Source organism: Monodelphis domestica, chromosome 5 (genome assembly GCF_027887165.1).
Source record: "Monodelphis domestica isolate mMonDom1 chromosome 5, mMonDom1.pri, whole genome shotgun sequence".
NCBI classification, from domain to species: domain Eukaryota; kingdom Metazoa; phylum Chordata; class Mammalia; order Didelphimorphia; family Didelphidae; genus Monodelphis; species Monodelphis domestica.
Window position 1 is genome coordinate 251,593,145 of NC_077231.1, and position 17,983 is coordinate 251,611,127.

Sequence of the window (17,983 nt, forward strand, 5' to 3'; positions counted from 1 at the left end):
AATCTGAAATAGAGGATAATTTATTTTTAATCATTTATAGTTGGATTTAAAATGCATGCCATGATGCCTTTTTTGGCAGCAAATTTACCTTCCTAATTATATTCTATTAAAATTAGGCTGCCATTAAAATTAGCTTGGATTCCCCGAACTCATACCAGCTGGGTAGTAGGAAAAAGTTGGACCAGGATGAACCATTTTCACTGGCTATTCCATGCACATATCAAGTTCTCCCTATGCTTCATTGTGAACTATTGATGGAGATAGCTGATATCTACTTTTGGCTCAATATTGAGCAAATATTATTCTTTTGGGGACCTCAGGAATAGTCTTTATGTCAGAAAGAGAGGAGAGATTAGAGGATCGTGGGTTTGGGAGGTAAAATAAAGGACAGGAGGCCCTATGTACAATGAAGGGAGAGAATTTCTTAGATGATCCAGCTGCTTCAGTTAGTTAGCCAATAAATATTTCAGGTGTCTTTTATTACCAAGCACAAGTCCTAGGGATAGGGATGCACAGAAGGGCAAAAGACAGTCTCTGCTCTCAAGGAGCTCACATTCTAATAGGAGACTCAACAAGTAAGCAATTATGTAAAAACAACATACATCTGGATAAACTGGAGGTATTCTCAGAGGGAAAGTGAATGAGGACTGAGATTTGCTCTTGTAGAAGGTAGAACTTTAGGTGACATTTCAGGTAAGCCAGGAAAAATAAGAGTTAGAGATGAGGAGGGAGAGCATTCCAGGCACAGAGGACAGCCAGAAAAAATGATGTGAAATCAGGAGCAGGAGGGCAGGAAGAAGAACAAGGAAGCCACTGTCTTTGGATCTCTGAGTACATGGAGGATGAATATAACATGTAAGAAGACTGCAAAGAGGGATAGACTGTGAAGGACTTAAAAATCATACAGAGGATTTTATATGTAATCCTGGAAGTTCTAGGGAACCATTGGAATTGTTTTGAGTGTGGAGGTTGGGGTGGGGAGGTAGATGACATGTTCAGATTGAAATTCAGGAAGATCTCTTTGGCAACTCAATGCAAGATGGATTGAACTGGATTAGAGACAAAAACTTTGGCCAGGATACCACCAGAAAATTATTTCCTCAGGTTCCAGGTAATGAATTCTTGTACCAGAGAAGGCAGTCAGAGAAGAGAAGGGGGAATAAATGAGAGATGTTATAAAAGTAAAATTGTCAGACCTTAAAAGCAGATTGAATATGGGAAGTGAAGGAGAATAAGAGGTCAAGGCTGAAACCTGTATTGTGAGCCTAGATTAATTAGAGAATGGCAGTACTTTAACAATAATAGGGAAGTTAGGAAGAGGAAAGCATTTTGGGGGGGGGGGATAATAAGTAGAGTTTGGGATGTATTGAGTTTAAGATATCTAAAGGACATCTAGTTCCAGATGTCCTATAGGCAGCTGGAGGCTAGAAGAGAGGTTAGGTCTGGATAAGTAAATTCAAGAATCATTAGCATGGAGATGATAATTGAATCCTTGGAAGCTGATGACATCACCAAATGAAATAGTCTATATAGAGAAAAGAAAGCCAAGGCCAGGGCCCTCTGGTATACCTCTGGTTAATGATTGTGACCTGATGAAGATCCAACAAAGAAGACTGAAGAATAAGATAAGAGGAGAACCAGGTGAGAACAGTGTCATAAAAACTGAAAGAGAGAGTATTAAGGAAAAGAGAGCAATAAGCAATGTTAAAGTCTGCAGAGATGTCAAGAAGGATGAGGACTGAGAAAGAGCTATTAGATATGGTCATTAAGACATCATTGTAAACTTTAGAGAGAGATGGTCAATAATAGTTTATTAAGTATTATATGCCAGGCACCATGTTTAAAGCTAGGGATACAAAGAAAAATAACAGACAGACTCTACTCTTAGTCTAATAGGGGAAAAAACATTCAAGCAATTATATTCAAGTAGTCTCTCTCTCTCTCTCTCTCTCTCTCTCTCTCTCTCTCTCTCTCTCTTTTTCTATATTGATATGGATATATAGATACAGGCATGACAAATTAGCATTATTGAAAATAATCAATAGAAGAGGATAATATTAGAAAGGAGGGGAGAAAGGGAGAGTGCATAAATTTTAGAGGGAAGGCACAAACAGTGGGGAGATCACAAATAGCTTTCGCAGAAGATGAAATTTGAGCTGAGTCTTCAAGGACATGAGCTAGAAGGAACTTAAAGGCTAATCCAAACCCCTCATTTTATACATGAGAAAACTGGGGGTTTAAATGACTTACTCAAGACTACACAGGTAGTGACAGAAGCAGAATTTTATCTGTTACCAAAGCCAGGGCTCATTTCACCATGCCATGCTGATTCTGAGTTCAACTCTTCAACTGGGGCTGGACTTGAGGGTTGAGAAATGTAGGTGACTTGCTTATTCCTCCCTCTCCTTGCATGTGTCTATGTTCCTTTAGTTTCACAGTTCATAACACAACTGGAGAAGTAATTGTGATCACATCCACCTAATATTTATCTGAATGGCATTAGCTCAGCTTATTTCTCATTTCTTGCCTCAAATGTAGCCAAATTCACCATTATTACCCCAAATCATTGTTGTTGGTATTTTGTTGTTTTTTAGTCATGTCTGATTCTTTGTAACTGCATTTGAGGTTTTCTTGGCAAAAGACACTTCAGTTGTCTGTTTCCTTTTCCAGCTCTTTTTACAGATGAGGAAACTGAGTCAAACAGTGTTAAGAGATTTGTAAGGGACATGTCTCAGGAAGTATCTGAGGCTGAATTTGAACTCAAGTCTTCCTGACTTCAGGCCTGACCGCCTATCCACTGTACTACCTAGCTAACCATGTTGTCCTAACCAAGGATTTGGCTACTCCTTTCCCTTTACCTTGTCAGAGTGACTAGACTGGTAGGGGGTTGGGTGGGTGGACAATGAAGAAGCTACTTAAAGATTCTGCCTGCAAGAAATATAGATCAGTAGAAATGGCCCCTGTGAAATCTTCTGTCTTCCTCCTGGAGTGTTATTTGTTCCCATCCTAATATCCCAATCCATTATCCAAGGGGACAGAAAATTTTTATTTAGCCTTTGCAATTGCTCATGTAAGAGTATACTTTGTAATAAGGAGGAAATTGGGAGAGGATGCTCTTGGTTTAAGAGTGCCCTTGGTGAAGGAGAGGAGCCTGTGCTCAAAGCAAGCAGAGGGCAAGGCAACCATTGAGTGCCTCTCTATGACATGAGATGCTGCTGTGTTGATGCTAGAGATTTGACAGGTGTTGAGACCCTTGCTTGAATCCATTAATAAGCTTTGCCAGCTAAGAGCTATTTTGACCTACAGGGAGGGGGTGCTAAAAGAAAATTTTCACTCATAACTAAGTGAGGAACTTTAAGGGCATTCTTGTTGGCCTTATGGATGAACCCATGCAGCCCAGTGAGAGGTTGCAACATAGAAGAGGGGTGAAATTTGGAAATGGAATGAGAATTGCCAAGAGGCCAACAGTAGAGTCCTGAGTCAATGCATCTCAGAGCTAACTGTCCAGGACCAACATCTCAAGATAAGAAATGAGAGAGATGCTATGGTCAGTCCTTTGGGTAAAGAACCCCATGTTATCTAGTCTGGCAGTGATAGTGATCTTGCAAAGGGAATCAGGGAGAAGGTCCTTTGGAAAAAGCAGGTAGATGCCTGGGAAATGAAGCTTGCTTTGAGCAAGCCTGAAAACTAAGCCTGCCAGAGTGTGGCCATGTTGAAACTACCCTGGACTTTTGTTTTCAAGGGGATGTATTTGGGTGATCTGATGAAGGTGTGTCATCTTAATTAGGCTCATCTCTCCCTCTCCCTTTCCTCCTATCATTGTTGTTCCAGTAGCAGTAACTCAGTTTCAGAGTAACCAGGGGAGAAGAATTTTGTGGTATCACAATGAGTTTGGGGTGAGGGAAGAGTTTAAACAAGATAGAATCTCAGAATTTGAAAGCTATAAGCAGAGGTGTGGCCAGAGATACTTTAAATTGGCAATAGAGCCATATCGGTGAACATTACAGATCAGGGCTTGATTTATTTTGTTGATTATCTAGATTTAAGAGAATGATGGAGAAAATCTTAATAATGCAGATTAAACTTCAAAGTTTAATTTTCCAGTGATACATATTTTTAGAGATCCAGCTGATATTTACCAGCACAATCTTAAGTATAAGGCACCCCCAAGAACCATCTTTTCCATCCCCCCCAAAAGGAATTCACACTGGAACACACCTGACAAGGGAAATTTTCTAGCCTCTAGAAGACCTCCAAGAAAGGGGATCCCATCTCTTCTCAAGGCACTCCCCTTGAACTTTTGTACCACCCTAACTATTAGGAAGTTTTTCCTACATCAAGTTTCCATTGGACATTTTGTAACTTCTACCTATTGCTTCTGATTCTTCCTTTGGGTGTCAAACGGAACAGGTCTAATTGGTCCTACACATGACAGCCTTTCAAATACTTGAAGACAGCCTATCATGGTCCTGCCACTCAACCCCTACCAAGTGTGTTTTTCTTCAGGCTAAGCATGCCCAGCTCTTTTGGTCAGTCCTTATATATCATGGACTCAAGATTATTGTTCTCCTCTTAGCATGTTCTCTTATTAATATCATTCTTAAGCCATGATGTAAACACAAGAACATGATACTCAAGATTTGGTCACATGAAGGCATTCCTGCTCCCTGGAAGCCACCCTCTTAATGCAACCCAAATATGATAATGGCTTGTCTGACTGCCATATCACACTGGTCACTCAGACTGAGTTCGCAGTTTACTAAGACCTTCAACTGCCATCTATCCATGTCTCTCCCGTCTTGTACTGGCAGGCTTTTTTTTTTTTTTAATCTAAGTACAGTACTTTACATTTATCCCTCTTGAATTTCATCTGATTGAATTTAGTGTTCCAGCCCATGATTATGTTAACGAATGTTCCCACTGTCCCTCCCAACTTTGTATTATTTGCAATTTTAACCAGCATATCATCTATGCCTATATCTATGTCACCATAAAGATGAGATTCTGGCCTCTATCTTCAGTAGGGAGTGCTTAGCAAGGAAAATGGACAGAGGAAATAAGAAAGAGGCAATTAACATTCCTAGCCCTTTGAGTAAAGGTCAAGGAAGATCTAAAAAAGAAAGTTCATGGAGTGCTTGACAAGGAAGCACTTGATGATAAGTCATCAAAGACTTTTGGAGAACCCCCACTCCCAAGTCTTTGCCATCTGCCCTGTAACTGTGCCCTCCAGGCTGCCATGCCTTGACATCTGCCCTGCTGCTAAACTCTCAGAACCATCGGGTTTTCCATCTGCTTTTGCAACTGATTTCTACTTGTGTTGTGTTCCTCAATTAGAATCTGAGTTCTTTGAGAGAAGGGACTATTTGGCATTTCCATGACTTAGCTCAGAATAAGCACTTAAAAATTCTTTCCGTTCCATTTCATCATACAGGTAGAACAGGAAGGTACCTCAGAAGCCATCTGGTTCAGGTCTTTCACTTTATAGCCAAGGACACTGAAGCCCAAATAGGTTAAATGACTTGTCTAAATGTCTAAAATACAATTTGAACTCAGGTCTTCTGACTTAAGACCCAAGGCTTTTCCCATTGTGCTCTGCATAGTGTGCTTCCTATGCCTGTCTCCCTTTGCCAGTCCAAAATGAAAGTTGGGATCAGCAGCAGTCCTGATTTATTCATCAAGGAAAGGACCTCTGCTTATATTATTTAGATCCATTCTTAGAGGTTACAGAGAGGTAGTGCCATTCCTTTTCCTGAAAAAAAAAAAGGAAAATGGATGTTAGAGGGAGATTTCAATCAGAGGACCTGGGTTCACATCTGTGATTAGTCACTTACTCAGATTTGACACTTCTGTCTGAATCTCAGTTTCTTCATCTACAAAAAAGTTTGGTCTAGATAACTTTTAAGGTCTCCTTCAGCTCTAAATCTATATAAATATAGACAAATATTGGGACAACTAGGTGGCACAGACAATAGAGTGCCAGACCAGGAGTCAAGAAGAATTCTCCTCCTGAGTTCAGTTCCTGCCTTCGATACTTACTAGCTGTGTAAGCCACTTACCCTGTTTGCCTCAGTTTCCTCATCTACATAAAGAGCTGGAAAAGGAAATGGCAAACCATTCCATTATCTTTGCCAAGAAAATCCCAAATGCTGTCACAGGGAGTCAGACAACTGAAAGTGACTGAATAACAAACAATCAGCTCATACTCTCTACAAATATGAACTTGCTGCTATTTATCAGTTGTGCCAGATGGCTTTCTTCTACATCCTCCTCTTTTTATGGGGATGATCGGTAGTCCAGGGATCATTGGACAGTGTGGTAAACTAGTTTTCTCTAGTTTTAAAAACAGCTACTCATTTAGCAAGTTGCTTTGAAATAAATCCCAAGTCCCAAGATGGACCAAGCAATAACAAGATGTCATATCTACCAGAAGTGATACATTCTTTCCCATGAGCATCTATGTAATAAAACTCCCAGGGGATAGAATTGGCCCCCTCTCTACACCAATCCAAAATAAAAAAATTGGTATTAGCAGCAGTCCTGATTATTCAGCAAGGGAAGGACCTCTGCTTATGAAGTTGGGAAGGAGAAGTTTATTACAGGAAAGAATGAGTAGTCAACCCGAAGTCATTATTTGGGGCTCATATTCTAAGTGGGAGAATGGAAGGAAAGAGAGGAAGGGTTGGGTTCTGAGACCTTACCCACATTAAGCAAAATTTACCTATGAAACTCAAATTAGTAGAAACTTAGCATTGGAAGAAACCTTAGAGATCACCAAGTCCAAACTCCTTTCATAGACCAAAATGTCTTATCCTGTATCCGGTAAACCTCTCCTTGAATAATTCCAGCATTAGAGAACTCACTTTGGAACAGCTTTAAGTATAACAAAAGGATTCTTAGGTTGAATTACAATCTGCTTCCCAGTGCTTGCCACTTGCCTGTCCTAATTCTAGGATATGGAGTAACACAGAGTAAATCTAATCTTTATCCCACCTGACAACCCTTCAAATATTTGAAGGCTGCTCTCATTTTCTCCCTAAGTCATCTCATTTCAAGCTAAATATTCCTAGTTCCTTTAACCACCCCCACCCATAAGACCCTCCTAATTTGCAATTTGCACTTTTTCCTTCTTTCCTGACAAAAAAGGCAAGTTTTGTGCAAAAGAGGTTTCAGTTAGCCAAAATATAATTGTGTTCACACTACATTTAACAAAGCCTCCTTCTTGAAACCAAGAGTCTATGATTGGTCTTGATTACTTGACAATAGGAGGTCAGGGATGGGTTACTCAGTTTCCAATCTCATCCTCTCCCTCTTCTCCCATCGAGTGATAATCAGGATGGTTCTCAAATCCTGGTTTCACTTAAGGCTGATTTGCAGCACTTGCCACTTATCCAACCAATTTAGCAGCAAGGCACTCTTGGGATCTAATTTCTTATTTGAATTGTATTTCTTCCATACCTTGGAGTAAATGAACAATTTTAACAGGAAAACTTTATTTGATCTTCTGGGAATCCATAGTCTGTGTTCTTTGGAATGAATAGGTAGAATTCTTTCTTGAGTAAGGTATGCAGGTGTGGGCAACGGGGATACCACCACTTGACCCTCTGCCCTTGTCCCTGTAATAAACAGTGGCTGTTCCCAATTATTATCTAATTTGATCCTCAAAACAATTGTATGCTATTGATGTTATTATTATCCCTATATAAGATTGGAGGAAGATAGGACAGATAAGTAATTTGCTCAGGCTTACATAGCTAGCAAGTGTCTGAGACTGTATTTGAACTTTGTTTTTCATCACTCAATCCACTATACTAATATATCTAGCAATAGAATTTCTGGGTCAAGGGGGTATAGATATTTTAGTCTTTATTTACATAATTCTGAAGTTTTTTCAGCACTTTCCAAATAAGTCTACATTTTCCATCAGCCTCTCTGCCCAATTTCTACTCCACTGACCAAAACAAGGTGATCACTTGAAATCTCACCACCACTCAGATTGACTCAGTTTTTGGATACTGAATACCTTCTCAGCTTCTTCAGGCACTTCTGCCCTCTGATTGGAGGACTGGCAAGTGGGTGTGACAAACTCCTCCCAAAGCCTTCCTTAACAGAGAACTCATAACCTTGAGAACTTTGCAGGTAGCTCTCCCTTTTCCATCAGCATTTCTGCTTAGTTTTGACTTCATTGAACAGCTGAATCCCTGGTGAACGCTTTCCCTTTACTCCCACTGATCCTTGACCCTTTTTTCTAAACTCATTTCTTAACTTCTCTGTTTCTACTGAGGATGCCAGCATCTCAAATACATCAAGCTTGGACATAATATTTGATTCTTTACCTGCTTTTCCCTTCAGCTTAGAGAGACAGCATGGCATTGCTGTCTACAGAGTAAATTGGGAATCAGAACCATCTGACTTCTGACACATCCTGCCTTTGTCACTCTGGGCATGCCACTTAACCTCTGTTTGCCTCAGTTTTCTCATTATTTATTTAAATGAAGTGGTTGGCCTGAAAGGTTTTCAAGATCCCTTTCAACATTAAATCTAAGTGACAGATTTAGAGTCAAGCTGATATTCCATAATTGACAGGTTAGTGCCTCTAATATCAAATTTAACTACTCTATTTACTATTTCCAGACCTTCACAATTGGACTCCATTCTACATTCCTAGACTTGTTTAGCATTATTTGCATTCCTGAAGCAATAATCCCATGATCTCTCTCACAGCTGCAATGGATATTCCTAAAAACATTGATCATGTTATTTTGAATTATTTGCATTATTGAAGCAATAATCTATGTTACAGCCATGCAGGGCTACTTGGTATTACTCATATGTGATCTTTAATTCCCTTATGCTTTTGGACAGACCATGATCCTTTCCTAGAGTATTCTTTCTCCTCACTTCTGTTTGTGGGAATTCCTAGCTCCATGCAAGGCTCCACTTAGCTCAGGGAGGCCCCATTTTCTGGATGATAGCTTTCCTAATACTACCTCCCCTGTATATTCTCTAACTCACTTTAATCCAATTCATGCGCGATCCAAGACATCACCCCCTCGTGTCATTGGTCCTCTTTGGAAATGAAGGACTGGGGACACTTGGTAGCTCAGTGGATGGAGAGTCAGACCCAGAGATGGGAGGTCCTGGGTTCAAATGTGGCCTCAGCTGTGTGACTCTGGGAAAGTCACTTAACCCCTATTGCCTACCCATTACTGCTCTTCTGTCTTGGAACTAACACACAGTATTGATTCTAAAATGGAAGATAAGAGGGTTTTTTTAGAGTACGATTACTGAATTGTTATTGAAAATGTAGGGCAGTATTATTACCATAATATTGTGTACCTGTTCCTCTAAATATTTCTCTACTTATACCAATCAGTTGTCTAGTGTTTCTCCCTATGGAGTTGGACCTAACATTTTGTCAGACCCAAGAAGGGGTCAGTTCTACATACAGGCTCAAATACCATGGGAAGGCCATTCTACTGGTCTCCTAGACAAGGGGAGATGAAGGGAAGGAAAGATATATGGTGTCACGCACATTTCTTATTCATCTCTTGAGTAAGATTATATGAAGGAGGCTGTATTGTGGTCAATGTCTAGATTGATTTCTCTCCCTCTCTGTCCTCCAGAATACAAATGGACCAGAGTTGAATCTAAAGCATATTTTCTTTTATTTTTTTTTAAACTCTTATCAATACTGTGAACTGGATCCAAGGCAGAAGAGTGGCAAGGGCTAGGAAAAAGAGGTTAAATGATGTGCCCAGGGAGATCCTAGGAAGTGCCTGAGGTAAGATTTGAACCCAGGACCTCTGGCCTGAGGGGCTCTCTCTCAGTTCACTGAGCCACCTAACTGCCCCATAGAGCATATTTTCTATTCTGGTTTCCTTAATGAGCTATGTAGGGAGGCCATCTCTAGCTCTTCCATCGTGACCCTCACTGGTGAGGATCAAAGATCCCTTAATCTATAAACTGTTAAACCCGAGAAGCCACTTACAGAATAACACCTGATAAATCATCATCACTCTGTTTTGTGGCTCTTTGTGGGAAATAGGAAGCTTTTAAACTCAGAACACTTAAGAATTTTGGCTTTCTGAGCCTGATTATAATAGATAGATCAGCTTCAAGGAAACTTCCTGCCACACTCAAGAATTGTGGTTTTCTCCATCCACTCCCCCTACCCAAACCTCAGCAAAGTAGAAAGAAGGATCAATCAGACCAAGAAGAACTGTTCTAGAATGAGCACAGCCATTTGGAGAGAGATGGTAGAAGATGCTGCTTATCAAAGAAATCCTTATGAGCATTTGACTCCAGGAGAAGCTGGGTGGTGATGCATAGAGTCAGGTCCAGGGATGGGACTCCTGGGTTCAAATCTGACCACAGACACTTCTTAGCTGTGTGATCCTAGATACATCACTTAACTCCCATTGCCTAGCCCTTGCTTCTTCTGATTTGGAATCAATACATAGTATTGATTCTAAGATCTAAGTTTAGGGTTCAAAAAACAAACAAACAAAAACTATTTGACTCCATGTGAAAAAGATCCAAAGGCAGCTGAAGTAGCTGAAGTGTGGTGGAAAGAATATTGGATTTGGTTTTAGAAGAGCAAAGTTCATAGCCTGTCTCAGTCACCTACCAACTCTATGACCTTAAATACTCCTGATCTCAAATTCAATTTCCTCATCTATAAAATGGTAATATTTACATGGTCAGTCTCAGATGTTTTTTTTTTTTGACAAAAATTCCCTCAACCTCAGTTTTTTCATCTATAAACTAGGAATATTTTCACGGTCATTTTCATTACAGTTTTTTTGAGGATCAAATGAAATAAAGTATACAAAGGGCTTTGTAAATCCTAATAGACTATATAAATAATACATAAATATATTATAATTTTTATTGTAATTTGCTCCACAAAATCTTGCTGAGATATTTCTTTTCCTTGTAAAGGTAAATCTAGATTCTTGGATAACCAATTCCTTGATAGATCAAAGATCAATATTAGTACAAAGTTAGGAAAAGGAATTAAAATATGGTAGCACAGTGGATAAAGTGCTGGTCCAGGAGGCAGGAAGATATGAGTTCAAATTTAGCTTCAGGGTTGCTGTGAGTATCAACTGAGAAATTTCTAAAGCATTTTTCAGAGTTCCTGGCATGTAGTGGATGAAGTAGAAATGGTTATTCTCTTTTCTTCCTTCTGTCCCCCCTCCCCCTCATGCCAAAGATCTATGAACTCCAACAACTTTTATTATATTGAAATACCTCAAGTAGGGATCCAACAATAAATGAAGTCTTTTCCCCCTAGTTAAATTCAGAGAACCTCACCATGAGATTCTGAATCCTAGTGGTAAATCATTTGACTATGGCAACCCACAAAACAATGAAAAATAATTTAAAATAGCCCTAGATCCTAGGTGAATCCTTCTGTTTGTATAGCATTGGTAACAGTGACAGAAAAGGGGTTCCATAGATTTTAGTTCATCTAAACATTTTACTTACCTGTTGATAACTCTAAATAAACAGGGAGATCGTTGTCCAATGACCAACAGGGAGAGGTCCTACTAGGAAATATATTTTATCAAGCTTGATATTCTTATTTAAAATAAGGCAAGAAAAAAGACATTATAGTAAATGAAAAGATGCTCAAAGTTTCTTCTAAAAGAAGGCAATGAAGGAATTGGTGGAATTGGTATGTCATGATTCCAAATGTAACATGAAATATTTCATGGAATATCATATCATCCTATTGTAGTGCTCATGGGAAGTACTATATTTGTTTATGTTGAGACCACTTGGAAATAATTGTAGCTTATATTAATAGTTGCTACATGAATTAGAAAAGGTAAAGAAATTCTAAGACCAGATAAGGCTTTCCAAATTTAATCAATTTATATTTTGATGCTCAATAGAGTTAATGAAAAAGAAGAACTAGTTGAGGATAGTGAGAGGTTTCATTAGAAAATGTGGATGAGGAATGAGAAAACAGAAAAACTAAAAGCTACACAGAAGACTCACACCTATATATCTTAAATATATTCTTCAAGAAAACAATCAATAGGCACTGAAACATAACAAAAAGTAGTTTTTTAAAAAAAATTGCAAAGTAATATGACTTTAAAAACCCTTACCTCATTCTTAGAATTGATATTGGTTCCAAGACAGAAGAGCAGAAAGGGCTAGGCGATTGAGGCTAAGTGACTTGCCCAGTCACACATCTAGGACATATCTAAGGCTATTTTTGAACCCAGGACTTTTTATCTTCAGATCTGGCTCTTTATCCACTGAGCCATCTAGTCACCCCAAAAGAATATAATTTTGCAAATAGCATTACCAAAGTTAAATGGATTTTATTTTAGCAGAAAAAACTATTTATTATTTAAGAGGTTGTTATTCTTGAATAAAATGCCTACATACAGTTTAACCAATTACTTGATATAGCAAAGATCAAAATTAATACAAAGTTAGGAAAAGGAATTAAAATGAGAAAAAGCATATAGTATGCAATAGAAATAACATCCTTATATGTTTAAATAAGTGGTTAATAATAAAAAGGGGGTAAGAATAGGAGAAATGACAAAGATGTAGTAGATAGTTTTGTCTGTAAGTTTAAATAATATAAATTAACTGCTAAAACACAGAAACCCAAACAAAGAAACAACAAAAAATATCCTTTAGTCAACACAACACTTGATTTACTTTCCAAGTTGAGATAGCAGCAAAAGGCAACACTAGTTTAGAATATGAACTCATCTGCAAAATCTTATAGAGAAAGATGTTGGAAGATTGTGGGGAAAATAGGTTCGTGAAACAGAAAAAAACAGGTGGAAGGTAAAACCAGATTAAAAAAAGTTCTATTAAAATCCAAACTTACTTACCATCTTGAGGGAACTTGGGGATTGCATTTTTTTTAAAAAAGGATAAACTGAAAAGAAATGGAAAAGCTCTTGGAAAAAAAATTGGGGGGACCATCAAGCCAATTAGAGACATTTCATTTGTACTAGAGCATCCTGGTCATGTTTATGAAGTAGAAATGGTGCTTTAGAGAACCAAAATGATAAAGGAGACATGTTGCAGTTGGCACAATTTGGGGTATTTTGTCAGTTCAATCACTAATATACCTAAAGGAGAGAAGATATCAAAAGCCTGGGGAAAACAAGACTTATTAAGGTTACAAGAAAGGAACAAAGAAAACAATCACCAAGACACATGCCTAATTTGCCATCTATATAAAATGTTTTTGGGAATTTTCTCTTCACTGATGGTGGTCATTGTAAGTATAAACAAAGCTAAAATTCCTCCAGCATGTTAGTTGGCAATAGGCAAGTTTTTTTTCAGGTAATATTTGACAGTAGGTCACAACTTTATCACAGTGATCATAAACTCAAAGAGTTAGAGAATATAAAATGCTATTGTGTTTATAGTGGGTTGATGTTCAAGAAATATTTGATTTGTTAGAGGAAAACACTTCATAAAAACTCTCTTCAGTGTATTTCACATCATAATATACTTGTTAAAATTAAAAAAAAAACACCTCTACCTTTGTCTTTGAATCAATACCAAGTGTTGGTCCAAAGGTAGAATAGAGGTAAGGGTCAGGCAATTGGGGTAAAGTGATTTTCCCAAGACACAGCTAGGAAGTATCTGAGACCAAGCCAGGATCTCTCATCTGTTGGCTTGGCTTTCTATCCTCAAAGGTACCTGGCTGCTCACAATATGTATTTAAAAAAATGGCATCAGAGATACCTTATTTGATGATTCTCTAATCATAAAGAATAAGCTAGACACAAAATGGAACTGGGTCCACCAAAGGCATTTGCCACTATCACAGAGTAAATTTAGTACAGGGATCAAACTGAAGAAGAATTCCTTTGGGAGTGTAAGGTCCTCCAAATGAACTTTTATATAGCATTATCCTGATTCCCCAGTCCTTAAAATGTTGCATCCCATTGGGAGAGATCCCTATCAGCTCAAATGAGTTTGGTCTTACCATCAACAGATGAAATGATGTTTATTGGAATCATTCATGACGTGCAGTTGGAAAGATGACCTATGGAGCTTATTTATCAGTGTGTGTGTATCTTATGTTCATATACAACATGCACATACTTATACATTTATACATGTATGTATGTTCGTATTTATATACATATATATATATATATGATATAGCCTAAATCTATGATTTCATTAAGACAGGAAACTCCTAGAAGTGGAACCTCCTTATACCAATAAAGGACAACAGCTTCTTTGCAACCTCCATTCTTCAAGTTCCTTACATCTCTAAAAGGTTAATTGAGTTGCCCAGAGTCAGACAATCATTCCGTGTTAGTCAGGGTTTAGATGTAGCTTTTCCTCTTTGAGGCCAGCTTTCTGTCCACTATGGCAGATTGTTTCTAGAACAAACAGAACAAATTGGACAATAATGAATGGGACCTAGAAGTAAACAGAAGGAGAATGAGCTGAATTGCCTTCTGAAAATTGCAAAGTTGTTTAATAACCCCAAACTTCTCTTGGAATAAAGATTCATCTTTTTGTATGACTAAAGTTCTACCATTGTTGTATCACTGGGAGCTTTGGATTATTGAGATCTCTGAAGAGAGGGCTACAGATAGTGATGGGAAGGCAAATAATAAATAAGGAACTTAAAAGAGTTAGAATAAAGGATTCAGGGAAATGAATGATAGCAACAGAAGTTGGGTCTCTACAGAGAGTAAAGTAAAACAAGTAGACGCTCAGGTTGTTCACTGTTCTTCTTATGATGGAAGAAAAAAATCAACAAAGACCTCATTTCCCCAGCTCACCACTGTAACTCCTCCCCAGAACACTGGATTGAACCATAGAGGCCAGCACTGGGGTAAAAGCTACATGGGATGAGCAACCTTGGATATATTGTGATGTGTATAATTGGATCGAATACATAAATCTATGAATTCACAGAATTATTACTTATGATTATTATAGTTATATTATATATTATATTACTAATATAATATATATTATTATATTATTATATCATCATTATAACAAATATTATTTAATGATATTTATAATAATTATAAATATTATAATTATTCATTATTATTATTATTTCCCCTTAATGTAACAACTGACTAGTGCTCACCTATATTCCTTCACAATCCATAATCAAAGGAGTAGCCTGACGGCCAAGTTATCCCAAACAGAACCAGCCATGAAAAGAATCATTAGCCTACATAGGAACAGAAATTCAGATGGGTCTAAAACCAAGTTAGGACACTGGCCATTAGAAAACTTAGTATGTTTCATCTTTCATTTTTCATTCTCCTTTAAAACGTTTGCAAGGAAGTTATGCTAATGGAGAAATACTTTGGATTTGGGTTCATTTTAGGTGGATATTTTCATGGGTAATGCATAGTGGAAGTGGCACTCTATTTGGAGTCAGATGACCTGGGTTCCAGCTCCAGCTTGGCTTCTTCCCAGCTGTGTGACTATAAGGCAAACCATTTAAGCTCTTGGAGGCTTAGCTGGTTTAGCAGCTAAAGAGCTGAACTTTGGAGTCAGTTAAGACTTGGACCCAAATCCCAAGTCTGACACTAACTAATTGGGTGGCCACTCACTTAATCTCTCTAAGCTTCAGCATCCTTATCTCTGAAATTGGGAGCATGATGCCCATAGCGGCTATTGCCGGGATGGTTGGCATAAGGACCAAATGGAATAGTGTTTGTGGAGTTCCTTGCAAACTCCAGAGCATTAGATTAATGTCATTGACTACTCACTTGTAAATGGGAATAACAACTACATAACTGTCAAGGATGTGGTGAGGAAAAGCACTTGACTAAAAAAATGTGATATTTAATAAGAGGAAGAATACTTAATAAAAATATTTTTCATGAGACACTTTGAGATTCCAAAGAGCTCAGCTTCTATTATGCCATTTGACCCTTACAACAACCCTGTGAAATAAGTGCTATTTGATTTTTCCAAATTACATGTAATAACAATGTTGACATCTTTTCCAAACTTTTGAGTTCTACATGTTGTATCTCCTTTTTAACAGAAGTAAACAACTTTAGCAAGCATCTCTCTCCATTTTTTACGCCTCATTGGATAGTTATGCACAGAGAATGGTTGAACAAGTTTATCCCCATTCTGTCTTGAATCATTTTGATGTATGGATGGGAGATACCCCATTTTAGGAGGGTCTTTGAGGCAATGTTTTACTCTACCACGTCCAATCCTTTTGCCTAATTCATATACAACGAACAGCAGGACTGTGGATTTCTTTCTCCATCTTTCAGTCAATTATGTCTACTATGGAATATAGCTAACAAAAGGCTGCCTGTTCCCCACCAGCACTCGGTGACTCAGACAAGGGGGAGGAGAGGTGCCCACTGGGAAAGTGTCCTTCGGATGCAGTGACTGTGTTCTGAAGGCCAATGGTGGGCCATCTGGGAGGGTCAGGGGTCGGGCTGTTCTTACAAACAGTTTATGAAGATGGGTTAGCAGGGAGTGTGTTTAGACCTATGTCCCCACCTCTCCAAGGCTCTTTGATGAGCCAGTTTCCACCCAGGAAAGCATATGCTTGGGGGTGGGGGTTCAGTTGGCGTTAATGGGGAGAGTTCTAGCTCCATGACAATATCCAAAGTGAACTGATCTTTAAATAAAAAACCCATCTGACTTGGGATAAAAGTTAATCCCACACTGAAGCTTAGTCAGGGGCCAGAACAGTCACTGCTTCAGAAGGACACTTGATCTGTGAGTACATCTCCTCCCCTTTGTCTGAGTCAAAGCGTTTCATAGAACAGAATGAGTTTTAACTCCCTCCTGTTGACACTGAAACAATCTGACTTCGGAGGTGGGTTTCTAAGCTTTGTGAATCATTAACAAAGGCAAACCTGTCAGCTAAGTCCTTGTTGCAGGTGGGAGGAAAAAATCTGCTCCCCATTTCTGGCATGGACAGGCTAGGGGGGGTGAGTCAAAATTAAAACAAGAAGGGGATGAGTATACTCTAAAAGAGGAGCTGGAGCTATAGGAGTTCTGAGGTGCTCAGGGTTTGAGATGGAGAAGAAAACCAAAGAACCGGTTGAGTTCAGTTCTTTTCACCAACTATTGCTAGTGATTCTCCCACCTGCCCAACCTGACCTTGACTTTGGAGGGGAAGAAAGACAGTAGGAATCCTGGAAAAGGTTTCTAGGGAGAAGGAAAATGGATAGAATTCTACCCAAAATATATATATGTTTTCTTTTGGTTTAAATTGGATTAACTCATTCTCCCTTTCTCTTTCCCATTTAGAGAAATACTTATTGATGTTATTTTTTTCCTAGCTCCTGAAAATAATCCTCTAGTAGCCTGATTGGTATGTCACTGAAAAATAAAATTAATTTAGGTAGTATTATCATTTTGTTATATTGGTATGGCGTACCCATGAGCAATTAATTAAAATATGGAATGCATTGCAAATTTGCATGTCATCTGTGTGCAGGAGCCATGCTAATCTCCATATCATTCAATTTTAATATGTGATGTTGCTGGAGCAAACATCCTAGTATTTTTCCAATCAATTCATGTATTTTTTCTCAGAAGAGCTATATTTGAATCCTGACTTTTATTTACTAGGTTATTTTAGGGAGAGTTAGGTGGCACAGTGGAGAGAATGTTGGGTCTGGAGTCAGGAAGACTCATAGACTCATCTTCCTGAGTTCAAATCTGATCTCAGACACTAGCTATGTGGCCCTGGGCAAGTCACTTAACCCTGTTTACCTAATTTTCCTCATCTGTAAAATGAACTGGAAAAGGAAATGGCAAACCATTCCAAGAAGTGCCAAAAAGATCCCAAATTGGGCCATGAAGAGTCAAAGATGACTAAAACATGACTGAACAATGGAACAAAGGTTATGTTGGGCAAGTGATTTCATATTCTACTCTGAATCAATCCAATGGGTTCTATTAGTTAGCTATATATAACATCCAGTCTATGGTAGGATTTGGGAATATTAGGGCAAAATAGAAAGTC

At 38.4% G+C, this 17,983-nt stretch overlaps 1 non-coding gene across 1 annotated transcript; it reads right to left on the minus strand.

The window, feature by feature from the left end:
- Positions 1–17,407: 17,407 nt before the first annotated feature.
- On the minus strand, positions 17,408–17,512 carry LOC130454806 (U6 spliceosomal RNA). The gene has a single exon (XR_008912608.1). It is a non-coding gene; the product is annotated as a U6 spliceosomal RNA (small nuclear RNA).
- Positions 17,513–17,983: the final 471 nt, after the last annotated feature.